The sequence below is a fragment of the Copadichromis virginalis genome, linkage group LG4 (genome assembly GCF_057382275.1).
Source record: "Copadichromis virginalis isolate Kocher_CV1m ecotype Utaka linkage group LG4, C_Virginalis_male_GT1.1, whole genome shotgun sequence".
NCBI classification, from domain to species: Eukaryota; Metazoa; Chordata; class Actinopteri; order Cichliformes; family Cichlidae; genus Copadichromis; species Copadichromis virginalis.
Genome location: NC_140621.1, coordinates 2491805 through 2514044, shown reverse-complemented (window position 1 = coordinate 2514044; position 22240 = coordinate 2491805). Strand labels below are relative to the sequence as shown.

The window sequence follows — 22240 nt, the reverse complement described above, 5'->3', positions numbered from 1 at the left end:
AGAAATATGAGCACATATGGAAACACAAATGCACAGAGACACACAGGATGTCAGTCAACCACTCTGAATATTCAATTTGAATCTTCCTGGTTTTATGGATTCCTGTCAAACGACTGGCCATAATTTCCTAACCGTAGGGGCTGGAGCGGTCATTCTTAGACCGTTCTGTTCAGAGGAGATGGGGGAATCTTCAAGTGTTGATAGTTCATAATTAAAATATAAATTATTAAAGATATATGGCTTATAATGCACCATAACTGAGTAGAGTTGAACTGCCTTGACTTGCCCTCAAACAACGGTTTGTAAGTCTAAATCTATTTGAAGCATCGATATCATTCTTTCACTGTCACATACAGCAGGCTTTGGTGAACAGTTAAGGCAATATTTTCCGGTCTCAGGCACATTTCATACACTGTGCTCTGCAGACAGGCACACGGACCTTTCAGGTCTACAAAAAGTTTAAAATGAAAAGCTCACAGGTGTGTTTTTATTAACTCAGTGTTGCAGAATCACAGTGATTCATTAAAAACGTCTGCAGAAGTTGCAAACTTATGATTCATGTCATAAGTTATGATATGTCACGGGGTGAAACGGGACAAGTTATTTAGAGTTTTTATTGTGCATGTTTTGCAATGTTTTATCTGTTTTAATATTTTAATATTGTATATTGGGTTTGTTTGTATGAGCTTTATTGCATGTTTTTATCTTATTTAAATTGAACACCTGTCCTGGAAAGACTCCGCCCCTACCTGATAATAAACTGTTCACACCTGCGAGAGATCCCAGAGAGGCCAATAAGAGGGCCTGGCAGACCAAAGGAAGCAGTTCGACCGAGAGGCTAGAATGACGGCCAGGAGTAAGTGGTGCCAGGCGGCGGCGGCGCCTGCAAGCCGAAGGGGCTGGTGGAGCTGGGCGTTAGGGGAGAACGGACAGCACCAGCGCACAGGGCACCAGCGCAGAGGGCACCAGTGCAGAGAGTGACAGTACCAGCGGGGAGAGCGGAGACAGCACCAGCGGAAGGCACGGGACGGCTGTGTGGCTTTGCAGTTTTTAAGAAGCGGCGGGCGGAGTTGAGAGCTCTGCCCACCCGGGGTAAGTCTTTGACTTATCCCCTTTTATTGAATAAAAACTGCCGGAAGAATAGTGACTGCCGCTCCTCCCTTTCTCTAGCATATCAAGACGCGAATGCGGAAAGGAAGGAGAGGACTCCGCTGGGTTTCCCTTTTACTTCGCTGGATTTCTTAACTCCCTGGGACCTTTATGCTGTGGTGGATTCCACTGGACTTTTAATGTTGTGTTTTATTGATTTTTATTGTGTTATCCCTTGGCCAAGGTTGTTTTAAGTTATCTTACATTTTTAACTATTTAAATATAATAAATTATATTTTTAATCTTACAGTTTTTATTGTGTGTTTCCCTTGGCGGCTCCACTGCTCTGCCCGTTTTTAGGAAGGTCTCCTTCCTTTTAAAAACACAAAACATCTTGGAAATAAATCAGCCTTTCCGCTCCGTTACAGATACACTGCTCTCCCCTGCATAAGCTGTTTTTATAGTATCAGCAATACTGGCCATACATTTACTTGGTATCACATCTATCCCACAATCTGCAGTACTGCACACACTAAGATCACAGTGGACAGATTCTGTCTCTATGCTGGGAACGTCTGTTTTTCCCGGGATCAGCTGTTGCAGATTGTTGGTGCATGGAGGGCTGGGGCCTCTTCTGCCCCCCCTAACGGAGACCACGTAGGTAGTCGGAGGCTGTAAGACAGCGGCTCTCTGGAGAAATCTGATATCTCAGGAGGATGACAGGATTCAACCAGAGAAGCTGCTTCATTATAAAGTCTGTGGTTTATAACTGAAAGCTATGATACACATAAACAGCCGTCCATGCACTTAAGTAGTGAGTGAGTATTCACTCCAGTGATGAGCTGTGAGAAAGAAACTGCACACACAGCGAGCGGGCGACCATAAGATTATTATTGCCAAGCAAGAACCTGCAGCTCGAGCAGGCTGAAGAAATCCTTTAATGCTGATGCAGGCTTCACAGTGTAGAAACGAGAACTCTAAGAAACAAAAGAGCAGAAGTCATGTATGAAACACAACACAGTTAACATGTGAAGCACTTAAAAGAAAACACAAATAAAACACTTCCAGTGAGGCGTGGCGATTTAAACATTGCCTGTACTGCTCAGCAGTTGTAATGGCATCAAGAATATCTGCACATAGTTCATAATTACAATTAGAATGAACATTTCTTTCACTAAACTCAAAGTCACTCATTATAGAGCGACATCACTATTTTAACGCAGATGCTCTGATGTAGTAGGTCCAAATACAGGATGGTGGGTCACCCACCCTCCTGCTCCAACATGGTAGGAAAATTATACGGTAGAAAATGTTTATATTCATAACAATGTGAATTTTCTGCTTTAAATACTTTTATATATGTTTTTAAAATGGTCCCTCCACCCACTTTTAGTCCTTTTTCAGACATTGAAATCGGAGGAAATGTTCCAAAAATGTGCTGATTTGAAAGTGAATGATGCCGATCTTTGTTTCCATAGCACAGATTTGTCTGAGACATCATCGAGTGTCAGCCTGTGCCTCTAAGGAGCGTCCAGCGTCCTGTTCATTGTCCATTTCTATCATAATGCACGCACTGGGGTTAAATATTGAATAACAATGTTCTTCCAACTTACGTTTTTCCCCACAGAGTTCAGACTCAATACTGTTAATAACAGACAATCATAGGGTCCTGCTGTCCACACTGTTATAGTTCTTACAAAAATACAGGCTGAAACATACAGATAGGAGCAGCTAAGAGAAGAAGAAATGTGCTGAAACTGTCAGAAAGGAGATTTATTTGTTTCCACTTTACATGTGTGTGAGCATGTGAAAGTTTGTGGATGTTCTTTGTCTGTGTGTCTGTATATAAGATGTAAGGGCGGTGGCCACAGAGATGGTCCTGGTGTTTCACTGGGATGCTCTCTCCACATTGCAATGTGTTTATTAAACCCACTTCAAATCAAGCTCACTGGGTGTGTTGCAGAGTATATAGTTAGTGTAGTTGTTGTTTTGTTTTGTGTGTCAGTTCTACTACTAAGTGTCTGTAATGTCGGGTTGTGTTTAGTGGTTGAGAGGAGGCGGCAAAAACACTTAGCAGGATAGTCAGAATCAGAATCAGAATCAGAATACTTTATTGATCCCTGGGGGAAATTATTTTTTGTTACAGTGCTCCATTTTAAACCAACATTAAGACAAGACAGACAATACACTAACTAAGAATAGTACAATATATACATATATATACATACATACTGTCATGGTCCTGAGTCTGAGGACTCAGTGTTTTGTGTTCCTTGTGCTTTTGTTCATTCAGAGTGTGTATTCTGTTGTGATTTTGCCATTTGTTAGGTTTCTGTTCTTTGCCTGCCTGCTTCCACTTCTCTGTGTTCCCTCTGTCTGTCCATGGTGTTATTGTGTCTGCTCATGAGTCTGCCTGTCAAGTTCAGTGTCCGGTCTGGTTCTCTGTGTCTGTTAGTTTCCTGTTTTATTCTGAAAGTTCATGTCTCATGTCAGTGTGTTCAGTTTTACCTCTCCCCTGTCTCGTTAGCCTTATTGCTCCCAGCTGTGTCTCCCTCCTGTGGCCCATTCCCTGATTACTCCCTATGTATTTAAGCCCTGTGTTTTCCTGTGCTCTCTGTTGCGTTGTCTGTTTAACTCCATGTCAGTCTGCATTATTCTGTTACCTGGTATTCATTCTGCGTCTCTCTGCCATCTCTCTTTGTGCATTTCGCTCCTCCTCCCGTGAGTGTCTGGTTTAAGTTTTGTTCTTTAGTTTTCCCAGTTTAGGTTTGTTTACTCCCCGCTCTGCTCTTCCTGTTTTGTCACTTTATCACCTCTGCAAATAAATTTTCACTCGCACCCCAGTCAGTGCCTGCATCTTGGATCCTTTTCTCAATTCACCACACGACTGCTGTGCAGCCGTGACAGTACGACGCGACCACAAGATGGATCCAGCGGTCTTGGCCGGGGAGAGCGACCTCACACGTGCCCTACGCCTGGTGGACTGGGTAACCCACACCTCCAATGCACGAGCGAAAGTTGTGGGGATAAATGCCGTTGAGGCAATCCTGGCCGGAAATCCCTATCTCCACCAGGTCCGGGGATTTACAGACTTAATCGCTGAGCTGCATAAAGCCCAGGAAGCGGTGCAAGCTCGGGAAGTAGCCAATTGTGCCCAGCAACAATGGACTACGACCGCCACAAAGCATCCGTCTCAGATTCACCCACCGGAGGTTTCACGGCCCGACCCCCCCAGAGGTTTTTCCCTGCCTGTCGGAGCCGTCAGCGGTGGGGAGGAAACATTCGCGCCACCGACGCTTCACCCCACAGCCGGATTCAGGGACTCCTGTGCGACCAGCTGTGGTGAGTGTTAAGGACGCTGGTGCTTCTGGGACTGTGTTTTCTGGGGCCGTTCATGGGGAGGGTAAAGACAGTACACGGCGTTTACCTACCTTCGTGGTAACTGACCTCTCACAAGTTGGCATTTTCAAAACATCCATAACAGTAGCTGACTGTGTTTCATCCACTCCACCACCAACTCCAGTCTCACTTCAACCAGTACATCAGCCTTTAGCCAGTTCATTAGCCCAGCCTGCATCTATGCCATTAGCCCGATCACCCGTTCCCTCCATACTGGAGGCTGTGTCTGTGCCACCCATTTTGAATCTCGTTCCTAGCACCCATTTTGAGCGGAGAGACAAATGCATTAAAACCACTCTAGTTTCTCAGAAACTGGCTAATTTAGAGACTGTTACTCGCCCCAGGGCCTCCCCAGAGGCTGGGTCTCAGCCCCCAGCAGACTCAGGACCCCTGGCGGTTAAGAAGCCAGCTGAGGACCACACCCGGCCGTCGCTGCCTGAGCAGACCCAATGCTCTGTGCAGCTGCAGTCTGCCATGTGTTTGCCAGAGGCCCGTGCGCCTGCTGGTTCTGTTGCGTCCCTGCCAGAGGCCCGTGTGCCTGCTGGTTCTTTTCTGTCTCTGCCAGAGGTCTCCGCACCTGCTGGTTCTGTCCTGTGTGTGCCTGGGGCTTTAGTGCCCACTGGTTCTGAGACTGTTTTTGCTGGGGGGCCCGAGGAGCCCGTCCAGCCATCTGCCTCGTCAGCTGGGGGGCCCGAGGAGCCCGTCCAGCCATCTGCCTCGTCAGCTGGGGGGCCCGAGGAGCCCGTCCAGCCTTCTGCCTCGTCAGCTGGGGGGCCTGAGGAGCCCGTCCAGCCCTCAGCTGCAGTCTCATCACCAGCTGCAGTCTCATCACCCTCGCCTGGTCCAGCTTCCGCTTCCTCATCAGCATCGCCTGGTCCAGCTTCCGCTTCATCATCAGCATCGCCTGGTCCAGCTTCCGCTTCATCATCAGCATCGCCTGGTCCAGCATCTGGTCCAGCATCTGGTCCAGCATCTGGTCCAGCATCGCCTGGTCCAGCATCTGGTCCAGCATCTGGTCCAGCATCGCCTGGTCCAGCATCTGGTCCAGCATCGCCTGGTCCAGCATCGCCTGGTCCAGCATCCGCTTCAGCATCAGCTGCTTCGTCTGGTCCAGCATCCGCATCCTCATCAGCTGCTTCGTCTGGTCCAGCATCCGCATCCTCATCAGCAGCTGCTTCGTCTGGTCCAGCATCCGCATCATCCTCATCAGCTGCTTCGTCTGGTCCAGCCTCTGCATCATCCTCATCAGCTGCTTCGTCTGGTCCAGCCTCTGCATCATCCTCATCAGCTGCTTCGTCTGGTCCAGCCACTGCTTCATCCTCATCAGCTGCTTCGTCTGGTCCAGCCACTGCTTCATCCTCATCAGCTGCTTCGTCTGGTCCAGCCACTGCTTCATCCTCATCAGCTGCTTCGCCTGGTCCGGCTCCAGCCTCCGCTTCATCCTCGCCTGGTCTGGCTCCAGCCTCCTCATCAGCATCGCCTGGTCCGGCTCCAGCCTCCTCATCAGCATCGCCTGGTCCGGCTCCAGCCTCCTCATCAGCATCGCCTGGTCCGGCTCCAGCCTCCTCATCAGCCTCATCAGCTTCGTCTGGTCCAGCCTCCGCCTCGTCTGGTCCAGCCTCCGCTTCGCCTGGGGCTGCAGGGGCCACGCAGCCTTCAGGTCCCCTACTACCACCTCCACATCGTCGGTCATCTGCCAGGCCGCTTGTTGGGCATCTCCGCCACTGTGGACGCCCTCCTGAACGCCGCCACTACCTTCCACGTGGCCGGCCTCCGGACTTGTTTCCACACCGCTGTTGCCGTCCGCACAGTCGGCCCCCAGAGCTGTTTCCACGCCGCTGTTGCCGTCTGCACGGTCGGCCCCCAGAACTGTTTCCACACCACTGCCTACTGCGTGGCCGGCCTCCGGACCTGCCCCACTGCTGCTGCCTTTCACGCGGTCGGCCCCTGGAACTGAACTGTTTTGGCCTCCGGGTCGGCCCCCTGACCTTGTCCGTCTGGGCCTTTTCGGACTATGTCCCTCCGTCCTGGACCCCCACCGCCCGCCCTGGTCGGGTCGTTTTCTGTTTTTTGGTTCGTGGGGGTTTTTTTTGGCTTTGGTCCGTTTTTGTGTTTCTGTTGGGCTGTCTGGTGCCAGCCCTTGAGGGGGGGGGGTACTGTCATGGTCCTGAGTCTGAGGACTCAGTGTTTTGTGTTCCTTGTGCTTTTGTTCATTCAGAGTGTGTATTCTGTTGTGATTTTGCCATTTGTTAGGTTTCTGTTCTTTGCCTGCCTGCTTCCACTTCTCTGTGTTCCCTCTGTCTGTCCATGGTGTTATTGTGTCTGCTCATGAGTCTGCCTGTCAAGTTCAGTGTCCGGTCTGGTTCTCTGTGTCTGTTAGTTTCCTGTTTTATTCTGAAAGTTCATGTCTCATGTCAGTGTGTTCAGTTTTACCTCTCCCCTGTCTCGTTAGCCTTATTGCTCCCAGCTGTGTCTCCCTCCTGTGGCCCATTCCCTGATTACTCCCCATGTATTTAAGCCCTGTGTTTTCATGTGCTCTCTGTCGCGTCGTCTGTTTAACTCCATGTCAGTCTGCATTATTCTGTTACCTGGTATTCATTCTGCGTCTCTCTGCCATCTCTCTTTGTGCATTTCGCTCCTCCTCCCATGAGTGTCTGGTTTAAGTTTTGTTCTTTAGTTTTCCCAGTTTAGGTTTGTTTACTCCCCGCTCTGCTCTTCCTGTTTTGTCACTTTATCACCTCTGCAAATAAATTTTCACTCGCACCCCAGTCAGTGCCTGCATCTTGGATCCTTTTCTCAATTCACCACACGACTGCTGTGCAGCCGTGACACATACATACATAAGTCACTTATAAATAAATAGTTGGAAAAGAAACATGTGTAGTTGTAGCAGCAAACAGTGTGTTAAGTGGATGCGTTGTACAAGGAGATGGCCACAGGCAGGAAAGATTTCCTGTGTCGTTCAGTGGTGCATCATGGGTAATCTCAGTCTCTCACTGAACGAGCTCCTGTGACTGACCAGCGTGTCATGGAGTGGGTGGGAGGTGTTATCCAACATTGTCTTTATCTTGGACAGCATCCGCCTCTCCGACACCACCTTGAGGGAGTCCAGCTCCATCCCCACAACATTGCTGGCCTTACGGATCAGTTTATGTCTGTTGGCATCTGCGACCCTCAGCCTGCTCCCCCAGCATGCAACAGCATAGAGGATCGCACTGGCCACAACAGACTCGTAGAAAATCCTCAGCATTTTCTGGCAGCTGTTGAAGGACCTCAGTCGCCTCAAAAAATAGAGACTACTCTGGCCCTTCCTGTAAAGTGCTGTGGTGTTTTTAGCCCAGTCCAGTTTATTGTCAATGTGTACTCCAAGGTATTTATAGTCCTCCACAATGTCAACACTGACCCCCTGGATTGAAACAGGGGTCAAGTGTTTCCTGGTCTTCCTGAAGTCCACGATCAGTTCCTTGGTCTTTGCCACGTTGAGCTGCAGATGATTCTGCTCACACCACGTGACAAAGGAGTCGACCACAGCCCGGTACTCTGTCTCATCATCCCTGCTGATGCATCCAACCACCGCAGAGTCATCAGAAAACTTCTGAAGATGGAGGTCTCTGTGCAGTGGCTGAAGTCTGTGGTGTAGAGGGTGAAGAGGAAGGGGGAGAGGACAGTCCCCTGTGGTGCCCCTGTGTTGCTAATCACCTTGTCAGACACACACTGTGGGAGACGTACATATTGTGGTCTTCCTGTCAGGTAATCAACAATCCAGGACACCAGAGAAGCATCCACCTGCATCGCTGACAACTTATCACCCAGGAGGGTCGGCCTGATGGTGTTGAAAGCACTGGAAAAGTCAAAAAACATGACCCTCACAGTGCTCGCCGGCTGGTCCAGATGGGTGTAGACACGATTGAGCAGGTAGATGATGGCGTCCTCTGTTCCGAGACGAGGCTGATAAGCGAACTGAAGGGGATCCAGATGTGGTCTTACTATGGGTCGCAGCTGGTCCAGGATGAGCCTTTCCAGGGTCTTCATGATGTGGGAGGTCAGTGCCACGGGCCTGTAATCCTGGGGGCCACTGGGACGAGGCGTCTTTGGTACAGAGAGAATACACACTCACACTGGGAATTCCACAGTGTGTCCTTTAATGCACCTGATAATGGATTGCATTTATATAGCGCTTTTCGAGACGCTCAAAGCGCTTTTACAATACCACTATTCATTCACTCTCACATTCACACACTGGTGGAGGCAGCTACAGTTGTAGCCACAGCTGCCCTGGGGCAGACTGACAGAAGCGAGGCTGCCATATCGCGCCATCGGCCCCTCTGGCCAACACCAGCAGGTGAAGTGTCTTGCCCAAGGACACAACGACCGAGACTGTCCGAGCCGGGGCTCGAACCGGCAACCTTCCGATTACAAGACGAACTGCCAACTCTTGAGCCACGATCGACCTTCTCTTCGGCAACCATATAAGCCCGGTTGAACGGCTGCAGCTTAACAAACATAGTGTTTACAAACATAGCACAGTGTTCGTACAACCCATAACGTTGCAAAAGAAAGGTGTCTGGAGAGGTAAAACATAAAATCCGTCCCTCCTCATGCACTAGCGTGCAAGCACATGTCCACACATTCACAGAGAGGGCAGTGGCGCATACCGATGACAACATTAACCCTCAACTTGGGTTGTCTTAAAGAGACACTATACCACTGTGACTTTTACATGTCACAGCAAAAAAGCCACCAACAGCAGGTTGAAGTGTAAACGCTGTGGGGAAACAGGAGGAGTGATACATCTCCTGTTTCCCCACAAAACAGCACAACCAAGGACTTAGAAGCACAATATAAAATACAAGTTAAAATGCTGGGTCACAAAGAACCGTGACAGACTCACCTTTAACTGCCCAAGACAAAGTTATGTGACATTAGTGATGTTTGTACTAACTTGGTTTTAAAGCTTTTACTTTAACTTATACGCTGTTCAATAGTTGTAGTTGATGATTTTATGGATAATTAAAGTCATATATAAGGAGGATTTTTGCTTCGGTTTTCTCATATTTTTTTCTCAGTCTCATCTTTTGTCATTTCAACTCCATGTGTGGCAGATTCCAACCTCAGCCAAGCTTTCCTATAACTATAAAAGACTATAAAGACACATCTCCGGGATGCACTGGTACGCATCTTCAGTGATGTATCCTGGGGTCATCAGGTGTTTCGGGTCTCACAACATCATACACCCTCGCCCAGGCGACCCAGCTGGGGGTGATCAGGCCCCGACTTGCGTACCAGTAGCTACCCACGGATCAGCCCTCTTGATCCACAGCCACCTTGTGGCTTTCTCTGCCACTTCACTCACAGCCTGGATGGCCCTCTTCTTGGCTGCCCCAGCCATGCCCAGCCAGCCTAGGACTTTGCATAGTGATCGTCCTGCAAAGCCCCTACAACCCACTTCTATGGGCTCATAGAAAGTCTTCCAGCCCCTTCCCCTGCACTCCTGCACTAGTTCCTAGTACTTTCCTCGTTTCCTTTCATTGGCCTCCTCGATCTGCTCTTCCCAGGACACTGTGAGTTCCAGCATGATCAGCTGTTTTGAGGCCTCAGAAATAATTATCATGTCTGAACGGAGGGATGTTTTTGCAATGTTCTGAGGGAACTGTAGCTGTTTACCCAGGTCAGCCTGTAGCTGCCAATCAGAGGCTGTGTTGAAGAGGCCGGTAGTTAAATTCGGGCGCACCTGGGGTTTCTCTCCAGCCTTAATGAAAGACATTGCCTTCCTCGGAGCATGATGATGCTTGCTGGTGCTGATTGCTGAGGCAATCTTTTCAGCAACTACTCTGAGCACCTGGTCGTGCCGCCAACGATACCGACCATCGGCCAGGGCCCTTGGGCAGCTGCTAAGGAGGTGTTCTAGGGTCCCTCTTCCAGAGCACAGGGGACAGACAGGTGTCTCGCTCTTCCCCCACAGATGGAGGTTTGCTGGGCTTGGCAGAGTATCGTATACTGCCTGCACTAGGAATCGGATCCGGTGGAAGTCTGCCTGCATGATGTTTGCCCAGGTGACCTTGCGCTGCAAGGTGCTCTCCCACCTTGTCCATGCTCCCTGCCGCTTAAGGCCTACAGCTCGACTTACTCGCCCCTCCTCCACACCTGCTCGGACCTCTTCCTGGAGTAGCTGGTGTCTCTCCTTTCCCTGTGCCCTGCTGACCTGGGCCTTTGGGAAGTACCCCAAGCCTGCTCCCCCTGTTGCTAAGACCCTCACCAGTGTTTTCTGCCTTAGGTGTGACTCCGCCACCTCAACTGCCTTCTCAGCCTTCCACTTTCTTCCTGTCCTTACCTCAATACCTGCTGATGCCACCTTGCAGTCTTTAGAATCTCTGTACTGTAGGGCTTCTTCTAGAGCGGGTATTGGACGAATGTCACCAATTTTCTAAAGAAATATATTTCAGAAGGTTCTGTTGACATGAAAATCTCACCAGATGTGGCAACAACCCATCAAATCCACACATGCAAAGTAATCAAACCACACGTTTCCATAGATTATGTGTAATAAAGAGAAATAAGACAGGGAAAAAGTCTTGAACACACTTGCTGCAGTTTGTTTAACACTTTGTACAAAAGCCTTTGTGTATGATGACAGCATCAAGATGCCTCCTGGTGGACAAATTAGTCGAACACATGTATTCTGTGCGCTGTGGGCGTGGCTCTACACAAAGTGACAGATAGTATCTGAGGTAACCACCATGAGATGCTCAAATGCTCTTAACTTGCACATTACATGTGCTCAGACGTTTCTCCACATCAACAGGGCCCCTTCTATAAACTGTGAGGATTCAGGTCAATGGCCGTTCTATCAGCTTTAGTTTCTCTCTCTGAAACCAGCTGGCTGTGTTTGGGATCATTGTTTGCTGAAATGTCAACCCTTGTTTCATCTTCATCAACACAAATTTTACACTAGAGGGTGTATTTACAAATGTACTTACAATGTCTCAGAGTTTATGAAAAATCTAATATTAAACAGTTCCTAAAATAAGCACACTGGTCAACTGGCTGATTCATTTCTTTTATTTTTGTGTCTTCAGTCTCCTGTGAATGTGGAGTCAGTGTTTCTTCCCCAAGATCTATATTTGAATTTTAAGTTGCTTTCAGATCATGTGAATGATCAAACAGATCAGACTTGGTGCAGATAAAGTTAAAGGTGCAGATACATTTGAATTAAACTTGAATGAGCCCTTTCCACATCTGATCTCTGCTCTTGTTACAGTCACAGTTTCCAGGAAGCTCCACAAGTGTGACGTGCTGGAGAAGAGGTTTGTTTGGCAGCCTGACAGTCACACACTTCACTAGTGGCCAATACCACGTCTTTGCCTTATTACCTTCTCTTTGTCTTGAATCATTACTTGAAGAAGAAATGACATAACTAAAAGTTCATATTAAATAAACTGAAACTAGCAAACCCAAAGTAACAAATGAGTTTTGCATCAATCATTGGTTTTTAATTTGAGATTGTTTCGAGTTCGAAAAATGTTGAGCAACAGAACACACCAGCAGAGGCTCAGGAGAGTGCAATCAGACAATGAGTTTATTAAAACACACGCAGGAGAAGAAGTATACAGCATCACATCAGCAAAACGCCTCCCCCTAAGAATACACAAGATGATGATTTCATAGCATCAGGGTTTTACGCCCCCTCGTGCATCAATTACAGATTAAAATACATCGATTACAGTCAATGGTACATCTTAAATGTGTAAAAAGAGATACAAAAGTTCAGTTTTTGATAACACCTGCCATACATGGTAATACATTTCAAGCCTACATGGTCCCTGAAGACTGATCCCTTTCTTAACTGCTCTCCTGTCATCTGTTACCAAGTAGACTAACATGCAGTTAGAAGCTAAATGAATTCCAGACCTTTGGCCTGGCAAGTTTCTAGATTATATGTGTTTGCAAGCGTGTACGCGGCCTTCTATGTTCCAGGTCACCCACACAATGGATTGTGAAGACATAGCGCTTCACAAAGCTTGAGACCTTTAATAGACTGAACATCAACTCTGAATGAGCACAAATATGCAATGTGTATAAAATGATCATAGCTACACCTGTAATGAAAAAGGTTAATATGATGGCAAACATCTTTGATACAATATCAATCCTGTAAGTAATATTATTAAGGCAATGTTAATAATGCAGGTTATATTATTGCAGTAAAAATAATTTCTGTATCTCCACAAGATCTACGTATGTCCAAGAATGCTAATCACAAACTGCTAATGAACTTCTACCATGGAGCTCCTTCTGCTGCACACTGTGGTTCAGCTGCTGTGGAGGACAAGAGGAAACTGCAGCGGGTGGTGAGGGCAGCAGAGCGGCCCTGGGCCCGACACTAACCTCCCTCAGAGACATTTATATACTGGCAATGTCATCCTCAAGGACCCCTCGCACCCTGGACACTCACCGTGCACCACCACCCATCACATTGCACCTTATATTGCACTGATCACCTCCTCCTTTGTCTGGCATATAACTTGTATATAAAAAAAGCAGGAACTCCAGCAACACTTGAGGGAAGAAGAACAACTTTAATAATTGACCACCGCGTTTCGGCTTGTGGCCTTCATCACGGTCATAGTAAAACATTGTAAAGAATTGCTTAAATACAAGACAGGAAACAGAAAAAAATTCAAATTAACCAGTCAAAACTTCATAGATAGGTCAGCTGACATATAATAGGTAGGTATTGGTTAATTGGTTAAGTCCCGCCCAAGTAAATACTGGGCTAGATCATTAATGATGAGGAGGGGGGGACATAACCCCCATATGTCTGAAAATAACACATGCATGAAATGCATAAGAAGGATGCTATAAATATACACACAGATTTTAAACAAACAAAACAAAAACAGGGGGGCAGTCTTTAATGGTAAAAGCACGTTAGAATTAGAAAACAAGATTACATCATCACATGGGAACACATTTGTTAAAAGAACCTTATTTATGTCTCTAAATTGTAAAGTCTCTAAAGATTAGACTTAAAATGTAGACTTAAGATGAGATGTCTAGCACGCTACTCCTTCTTTGGCTGAACTAACAAGATTACTTGAATAAACATTACTCATGTGAGAGTAATTTAACTGATAAAATTAGGATAAAAAAATTAAAATAATTCTTTTTAAAAAAGGTGTAGTTCATAAAACCTCATTGATCGAAAAATGCTCATTCATACCTCTGGGGTGCAGACTCTTAAAACGGAATATCCAAGATGCTTCTCTTTTTTTCCGGATAAAATTTATGTTGCCACCTCTTTGGTTTAGTTTAATGGCTTCAATGCCGGAAAAATAATGGTGAATTTGGATGTTTATCGTTGAAGTGTCTTGCAACAGGGCTGGTTGAATCATTCCTCTTGATCGAACTTCTGTGTTCATTAATTCAATCTTTAAGAGGGCGGGATGTTTCTCCTATATATATCTTATTGCATGGGCACTGTATCATGTAGATTACATTTTTAGTTCTGCATGTGATAAAGCCCTTTGTGGCAATGGCTTTGTCACCTATAGGGTCTTTGAATGATTTGACATTTTTGGTGTATTGACAATTAATGCATCCCCCACACTTGAAATTACCATGTAGGTTATGAGTTATCAGGGTTTGATCTGGAGTGTCACCATTGGTGATCAGGTAGATTCTGTTCCAGTTATAGTCCCATAAATCATGAAGCTTGCTGCCAGAAAAGCTTCAAATCTCCTTTAAAAGCTATTTGTGGTCTTGGTTGTGGTCACTGATATCATTTGCAAAAACCCCAGTGTGAGAATTGTTGTGTGTGTGTGTGTGTGCGTGCGTGTGTGTGATTAACATTATCGTGCAAACGAACCAACAGAGTTTGATTCTACCGGCTGAAAGTCTCCATAAATGCAGGCGTTTCGGCGGCTACACCGGCTTCCACGAGTGTGACGCTTATTTTGAGAAAATAATAGAATATAAATTTATTTTTATATTTCAATATCACAATAAACTTCCAATGTAGAACTACAAGTTAAAAAAGAAGTAACATAAATCAAATCCACTTCAGCTAAATACTTCTCATTTCTTTCCATCTTACATGCTGTGACTGCAGCCATTCCCACATCTCTGTGAATGGGACTCATGGACATGGATCAGTGGTTGTTGATCAATGGTCCTGAGAATCTGCATAATTAAGATGAAGGAACGGAGCTCCCAGCCCATCGTTCCTGCAGCTGCTTTCAGTCTTTATGCAAATGTCCTGTTTGTAAGACTGAAACCTGCAGCTGAGACTGAAGACGTCACCTGATGATGACGACACGTTTCTCCCACAAAACGCTGCGTCCAGATGAACAGAAGCAACAGACTCACTTTCCTGGATGATTGAGATGCATCAAGACTTCATTGTGTGTTACTTCTCATTCAGCACAGACACATTATTCCTGTTAGGTCATGTCAGCTGTCACTCAGTACAAGCACAACTGTGAACAACACAAACTTCTCTTCAATGTGTCACAGAAACACTAAGTGTGAGAGCCTGTATGACACACAGGACAGACTGTAAGCTCTGCTGGCTGCACAGCACTTTGTAGCAGTTTTCCAACATGTCCTCCACCCGTGATGTCAGTGGTGGGACCCCAGTCACAGCACTCAGCACCACCTCCTTTAAATGGATTTTATAGCAGTTCCTCCCGTTACTCGGTGCAACGCTTCTTAAATGTGTTTTTGCAGGATAAAACACAGCAGGTGGTGTAGAGAGGACGTCAGCTGACGGAGCAGAGGGAGGCAGACTGTGGATAAATGACAGAGTGAGAGGAGAGCAACCATGACAGAAGCACAGATGTGGCAGATAGAAGTGGCTTTATAGACACTTATTGTCAGTCCTCGTGCATGCTGTGGAAATAAGTGTCTGTGTCATGAGGTGACATGTGAGCTTATCTTTGGTCAATAATGTCATGATCGGCTGTGTGCAGGCAGGAATTTGACCCAAACGCAAACTCACTGGAGACAAGACTGAACTCAAAATGGCAGCTTTTATTGCTGAACACAAAACTCTACAAAACCTAAACTGGGAAGACTCTAACAAAACACACATAGGGAGCCACAGGTAGAAACAGAAAGAGAAGAGAAAAGAAAAGAAGAAAAAAACAAAAACAAAAACACCCCCCCCCCAAAAAAACAACAGCAAACAAACAAACAAACAAACAAAAAAACAACAAACAAAAAAACAAACAAACAAACAAAAAAACTAGGGTTAGGAGGCAGCAGGGCAGCCAGGTTTACGTAGTACTCAGGGTTGTAACATCGTACACAAAATCACACCTCATATGCTTAACATAGTCTGTCCATTTAGACCATATTCCCTGGAAGTTTAAGAGAAAATGACACTTTTTCCATCGTATAGATCTCTTGTACAGAATGGATCCAGTCTTCTATCGTTGGTGGTTCAGGCTTAAGCCATCTTCTCGTAAGAGGCTTTTTACTTACGGCCAGAAGGATGTACAGGAGTCTTCTGTCGTTGGAATCCAGTTTATCCACTGGTGCATTGCACAAAAACATGGTCTCAAAAGTTGAAGGAAAAACAAATGAAAAAACATTTTGTAAATGATCATGGATTAGAGAGCAATACTGGCGAATATCTTTACAGTCCCAAAAGATGTGGAAATGGTTAGCTCCGTCTCCCCCACATCTCCAACATTTATCACCAAGTCCTCGATATCTTTGTTGAGCAGGGGTAATGAAAAATCTCATGATGCTTTTCCAGCTAAATTCATGCCAAACATTAGACCCAGTGGTAGCCCACTGTATCTTGCATGCGTGAGCCCAACACTTCTCTGTAATTGTCAAATTACCCTCCTTTTCCCACTTCGCTTTAATATACAGAGTGCTGTCGTTTTTACACCGCCGGATGCTGTTATATAATTTAGAAATAATTTTACTTTGCACTTCAGATTTGGTTAGTAATAAGAATGTTTCTACAAATTAAGTTGTGATTAAAATAATTTCTGATCTGTAGATATCTAAAAAAATCATCAGATCCCAAGTCATGTTTACTCCTCAAGAGATTTATTCTAAAGACACTTCTTCAGCTGAGAATCTAAAGGTAGAAACACACAGACGCTGCAGCTTTTACTTGCAAGGGCATGATCACAGATGCTCCCACCAGAGTGGGGCCTGTGATGTGCGCTCTGTTCTTGCACTTGTCTTTATTTATATACAAACGTAATACAACAGTGAATACATCTATTCATAGGCAGAGGGATGTTAGTGTGTAGGGAGTGTGTGTGTGGTTCTCTTCTTGTTAGTGCAGATAAAGTGTCCAGCTCTCCTCTTCCTGGCAGGAGTGAAATAATCACAGCTGGTTCAGCTTTTATCGCTGTGAGGAAGAATTTATCAAATCTAAGTCATCAAAAGGTCATCATGCAGTATTCTGTCACATGCAAACTTATATCACTCAAAGCTTATACTGACTGCTAAGTACAATTTTATATTGACAAACTGAAGGAGGAACACACTGAGAAAAAAAAGGAACAAAAAAGGGCAGCTCTTGGATTTACGTGAGCATCTCGCGTGTGTTTAACACGATTGCCTCAGGCTTTAAAGATCTGTACGAAATTCAACTTCATTGCATCAAATACAGGAAATCATAGCTTTCCTGTATTTCCTCCATTGTTGGCATGCTGGTTAGTGCTGTTGCTCCACAGTAAGAAGCTCCTGGGCTCAAGGCCACAGTCTGGCTAGTTTGCAGTGGTTTCTCTCTGGGTATTCTGGTTTCCAGTGTGAGAGGAAAAGTCAGGCAGTTATTAGAGCTAGGTTAACTGATGATTCTAAATTATCCATGAATGTAAACGGCTGTGTGTTTCTATCTGATAGACTGGTGAGCTGTCCGGGGTGTACCCTGCCTGGTAACCTATCACTTCAGTGTTATTTCCCGGCCCTGCTGCAACCAGGATAAAGATAGGAGGATGGTAGTTGTTGTAGACCCCTTCAATTTTTATGGTAACCAGGATCTAGACTTGATACTGAGACAAAAACGGTGCCGACTTTAGGATTAGTGAATGTCCACAACAATTCACCCAGCCTGTAGAAGAAGGGTGGAGGTTTTGTCTTGCTTTGTTTTGTGTTTGCAGGAGCAGAAGGATGACAGAGACTAAAGGGGGAGGCTGTAGCTTCACATGAGTGTGAGCTGCAGACTGAACCCTTTGGTTGCTAATGTTGAGTCACTGATGTTTGCATTAAGAAAATTGTGTTTTATTAGCTGTGTTTTAATTAAGGTATCACATTATATTGTTGGGAATGTTAAATGCTAAAGTGAAGAAAAGCTTTGATTTCACTCATGACTGAACATGTTATTATTAACCATAGCAGGCCACTGTAAAGAGTCAATTAACTGTTATAGAGGGAAAAAAGGCCAAAAACTCTGTTAATACCTATGAATAACAGGCAATGATAGACTTGTCACATTCAAAATAGAGATATGTAATAACAAACACGAGTCCGTGTCATTTAGGTTCTCCATTGAAATAGTCAATCATTTAGAAAAGTAGAATATATATATATATATGTCTCTCTGATTGTTCACAGCTGAACGGTCTCTCTCCAGTGTGGATGACCTGATGCTGTTTTAGTGAAGCCTTCAGAGTAAACTCCATCCCACACTCGTCACAGGTGTGTTTTTTCTCTCCCTTTCTTCTGTGAGGTTTGTCGGCCTCCTGAGAGCGCTGACTTCTGGCTCCATGTTGGTCCTGCAGTGACAGAGATACAAACAGAGGCAGTGAGTGAAATGCAGTCGTGGAACAAACTCAGCCTTCAAACTCCATTAACACTAGTTTTAAACCTGAAGGTGGAGCGTGGCACCAAACACCTTAAAGGTCTCTTATCCCCACCTGCTGGTAGTTCTAACACATTACATCCAACCTGCTGTTAAAGATAATTCATGACTGTTCAAACACTAAACACACACACACACACACACACACACACACACACACACACACACACACACACACACACACACACACATTATTTTATAATTTAGATTATTTTGTTGTTTCCTATTACATATTTATTTGTATAGATTTATACAGAATTATTCAGTGATAATAAATCCTGTTTGTTTATTCTAAAGGAACCCCGTTAGCTTCCACAACAGATGTTGCTCGTCTTCCATCAAATACTCACATAAAATATTACACAATAAAGTGGATTCAAGATATCCACATAATTGCACTCTTACATCCACAGTGAGGTTTCACAATTGTTCAAATATAATGGTACAATCAGAGGCACCAATCAGAGCACTGGTAACACTAACCCACCAATCTGATTGGTTAGGGGTGTGACCGGCTAGGGGGTGGAGGGAGTGTCCGAAGGGTATATATACACTGCACTTCGCCTACTCCTTCATTGAAGAATCTTCATTGAAGAATCCTCTCCAAGGAAAGAAAATTCATCGCCCTGCCCTGAAGAATCCTCTGGTGTACGGACCTCCTCTCCAAGGAAAGAAAATGCAGAGGAGACTCACCACTCAGCAGGCCTTGGAAATGATCCTGAGGGAAGTCGACCCTTGTGACTCGGATGGAGAAGACCTAGCAGTTCAGCCGGATTCGGACTCAGAGCTGTCTGATCAGTCTTCCGGTTAGTTTCATTTCATGTTATTTCCTTTTTCATTTCAAACAAGTAAGTGGATGTAGTTAGTAAGTAAGATATTTCAGACATTATTCTGATACAGAGGAGGAGATACTGGAATTATAATTAGTATCTATGCATGCATTTGTGATTTTGTTTGACCTTCCCATTTTGCTCACAATTTGAATTTGTTCACACTGCAGATGAGGAGACTGCTTCTCCACCGAAAAAGAGAGCTTGTTTGGGGACTGAGACAGCGAAAGATGGCACAGTGTGGCGTGAAGAACATGTGGGGACCCGTCTCCCTTTCACCCCAATAGAACCGTACGCTGCAGATGGAGAGCCAACGGCTAAGGCCAGGAGAAGTATCTCAAGTCGCCTTCAGAGCTTCCTGTGTTTCGTCACTCTTGACATGCTTCGTAGCATTCAAGAATGGACTATTCAACATGCACAGCAAACGGAGGATGTTCATTGGTTCATGGACCTCCCTGAACTAATGGCATTTATTGCAATTGTGATCTTGTGGGGGGTTTGCAGGCTTCCATCTCTAAATGACTGCTGGTCAGCAAACCTGGGAAACCCACAGATAATTGGAATTATGGCACGAAACCGCTTCCAAGACATCATGCAACACCTACGCTTTGATGACAAGTCCACCCGCAGTGATCGAGCAAAGACTGACAAGTTTGCTGCAATTTCCAGTGTGTGGGGATCATTTGTCACCAACTGCATCACGTGCTACAACCCTGGTCTACATATCACCGTTGATGAACAGCTTTTCCCATCAAAGACTCGTTGCTGTTTCCTGCAGTATATTGCAAGTAAACCGGACAAGTTTGGGATCAAGTTTTGGGTGGCCTGCGACCTAAAATCCAAGTACATTTGCAATGTCTTCCCATATCTTGGCAAGGACCCCAGTCGTCCCACTGGGGAGAGACTTTCTGAAAATGTAGTGATGAGGCTGATGGAACCATTCCTAGACAAGGGCAGAAATGTTACCACGGACAATTTTTTCACATCGCTTTCACTTGCGCAAAAACTTCTTGGACGGAAAACCACCATCCTCGACACAGTCAACAAGATTCGCAGGGAAATTCCTCAATCCACTAGACAGACAGATTGCAATGAATTCACCACTCAGGTATGTTGCAGGTCTTTTGTGGTTCTATGTTTATGTGTTTCATTGTGTGTAAAAGGGCTATGGAAATAACAATTTATCTTATTTCTTAGGTGTTTTCAACCTCTGCTGCCACGCTGACGGCGTATGCGGCCAAACGGAAGAAGACAGTCTATATTCTTAGCAGCATGCACGGCGTGGTTCAGACTGATAACACTACCAAAAGGAAGCCAAACACTGTCACCCTTTACAACAAAACAAAGTGTGGCGTGGATGTGATGGACCAGATGGTTCGGGAGTACACTGTCCGCAAAGGAACACGGCGCTGGCCAGTCGCCGTGTTTTATAACATGATTGACATGGCAGCACTGAATGCACATGTGCTGTATCAAGCATGCACCGGGACGAAGGAAAGACGGGTGGACTTCCTGGTGGCGCTTGCAACAGAGTTGGCTCGCTCTCATGTAGCTGCGAAGAAGGCAAGAAAAGATCAGTTGCTTCGGGCAGAACCCTCCACACCGAGCCCTGGAAAAAGGGCCACGTGTCAGGTCAAACACAGATGCAAAAAAAATCAGGCCACTGTGCGATGTGTTCACTGCTACAGGTACACATGTGGTAAATGCAGACGACAGATACCGTGGCAGTGCCAGGATTGTGAGTGATTGCTGACAATGTTGAATTATTTGTAAATATGTGTACAAATGGTTGGTTTTTTGTACTGTTTTTATCAATAAATCTCAGCAACAAAGGACATACACCCATGTGTGTTGATTTCTCCCCAAGATGGCAAACTGAAACACTCCAAGTTGGTGACTTTTGGAGATTTATTTCCCTGGATGATTGAGAATGCATCAAGATGAAACACAAAAGGAAGTTCACAGCTTTTAGCAGCTCCCCCACCCCCTCAATCACTCACCCCCACTCCCCTCCCTCCAGAATTCCTAGGTAACGACCTAATATACATATGAATGACTCCAGCATTTGACTGACTGCTCTCCGGCTTTTAAAGGTAGAAACGCAAAATGATGACTCCGCGGGGGTCTAAGGTAGAAAACCAAAATGACTGCTCTCCGGGGGTCTAAGTGTTAACCGAATGACTGACTTTCCTGTCTTTTTCTTTCGTTTCATTCCTCGCCTCAGCTCTCACACCAAAAGAAACCAATGATCATTTTATGACAGTTAAAAATAGAATAATGGTGCACACAAATTGCAACGTGATTGGAGAATAATGTGCTCAATTATTTGTGTGTGTGCGTTTTAAAATACATGAACACAAAAAGTGGGTAAGACATCTTTTCTGAGAGTGTATCTTTCAAAGGTCTCTAGAAAACATCAGTGGGTACTTCTAGTGTTGGGTGGTTATCCTTCAACTTGAGGGTATTAACTGTTAAACATTATGGTGTTAAGGTTAGGACAATGTGCTTGATTTTTTTTTTTTTTTGTGTCCCGTTTGGATCTATAGCATCAGAATTGTTGTCTTAAGGCCAAGAAAGATGCCAAGCGGATTTATTTTACCAAGTGGATCATCATGGCCTTGCCATATTGGTCCATTTGATTGACCTTTATTATAATTATGAATTTATTTTATTTTCAGTTGCTACAAACGGGACAGACATGACTGGGGGATAGGACAGGGAGAAAGAATGAAAGAAAGAGAGGGAGCGAAAGAAAACCAAAGGGGAGAAGAGACGGTGAGAAGGGGGGAAGAAAGAAAAAAAAAAACACCTGGGTCACCTGTATGGAGAAAAAAAACAGAAGAGAAAGCAAACAGCAAAGAGCAACATAATAAAAAACAGCACCATCACAATAAACTAGCTAGCAGTAGATATCAGTAGATACTAAATAATAAACGATATTGTGCAGCACGCAAGATAGACAGCGCACAGTGTGCTTTGAGGCAGCAGCCAAGAAAGCTGTAGTCCGCGTCTGTGAATACCCGTGTATACACCTGTGTGGATCAGCATGCTTGTATTCCAAAGGTTTCTCCATGTAACGATCTGCTAGAGGGTGTGG

General features: G+C 45.3%; 1 long non-coding RNA gene and 1 pseudogene across 1 annotated transcript in view; both read right to left on the bottom strand.

Moving 5' to 3' along the window:
* Positions 1-9751: 9751 nt before the first annotated feature.
* LOC146710551 (uncharacterized) lies at positions 9752-11879 on the bottom strand (annotated as a pseudogene).
* A 6231-nt stretch (positions 11880-18110) lies between these two features.
* LOC146710544 (uncharacterized) overlaps positions 18111-22240 on the bottom strand; it is a 98712-nt gene continuing 94582 nt past the window's right edge. The window contains exon 3 of the long non-coding RNA XR_014920260.1: positions 18111-18227. This is a non-coding gene — a long non-coding RNA (uncharacterized LOC146710544). The remainder of the gene's footprint in view (positions 18228-22240) is intronic.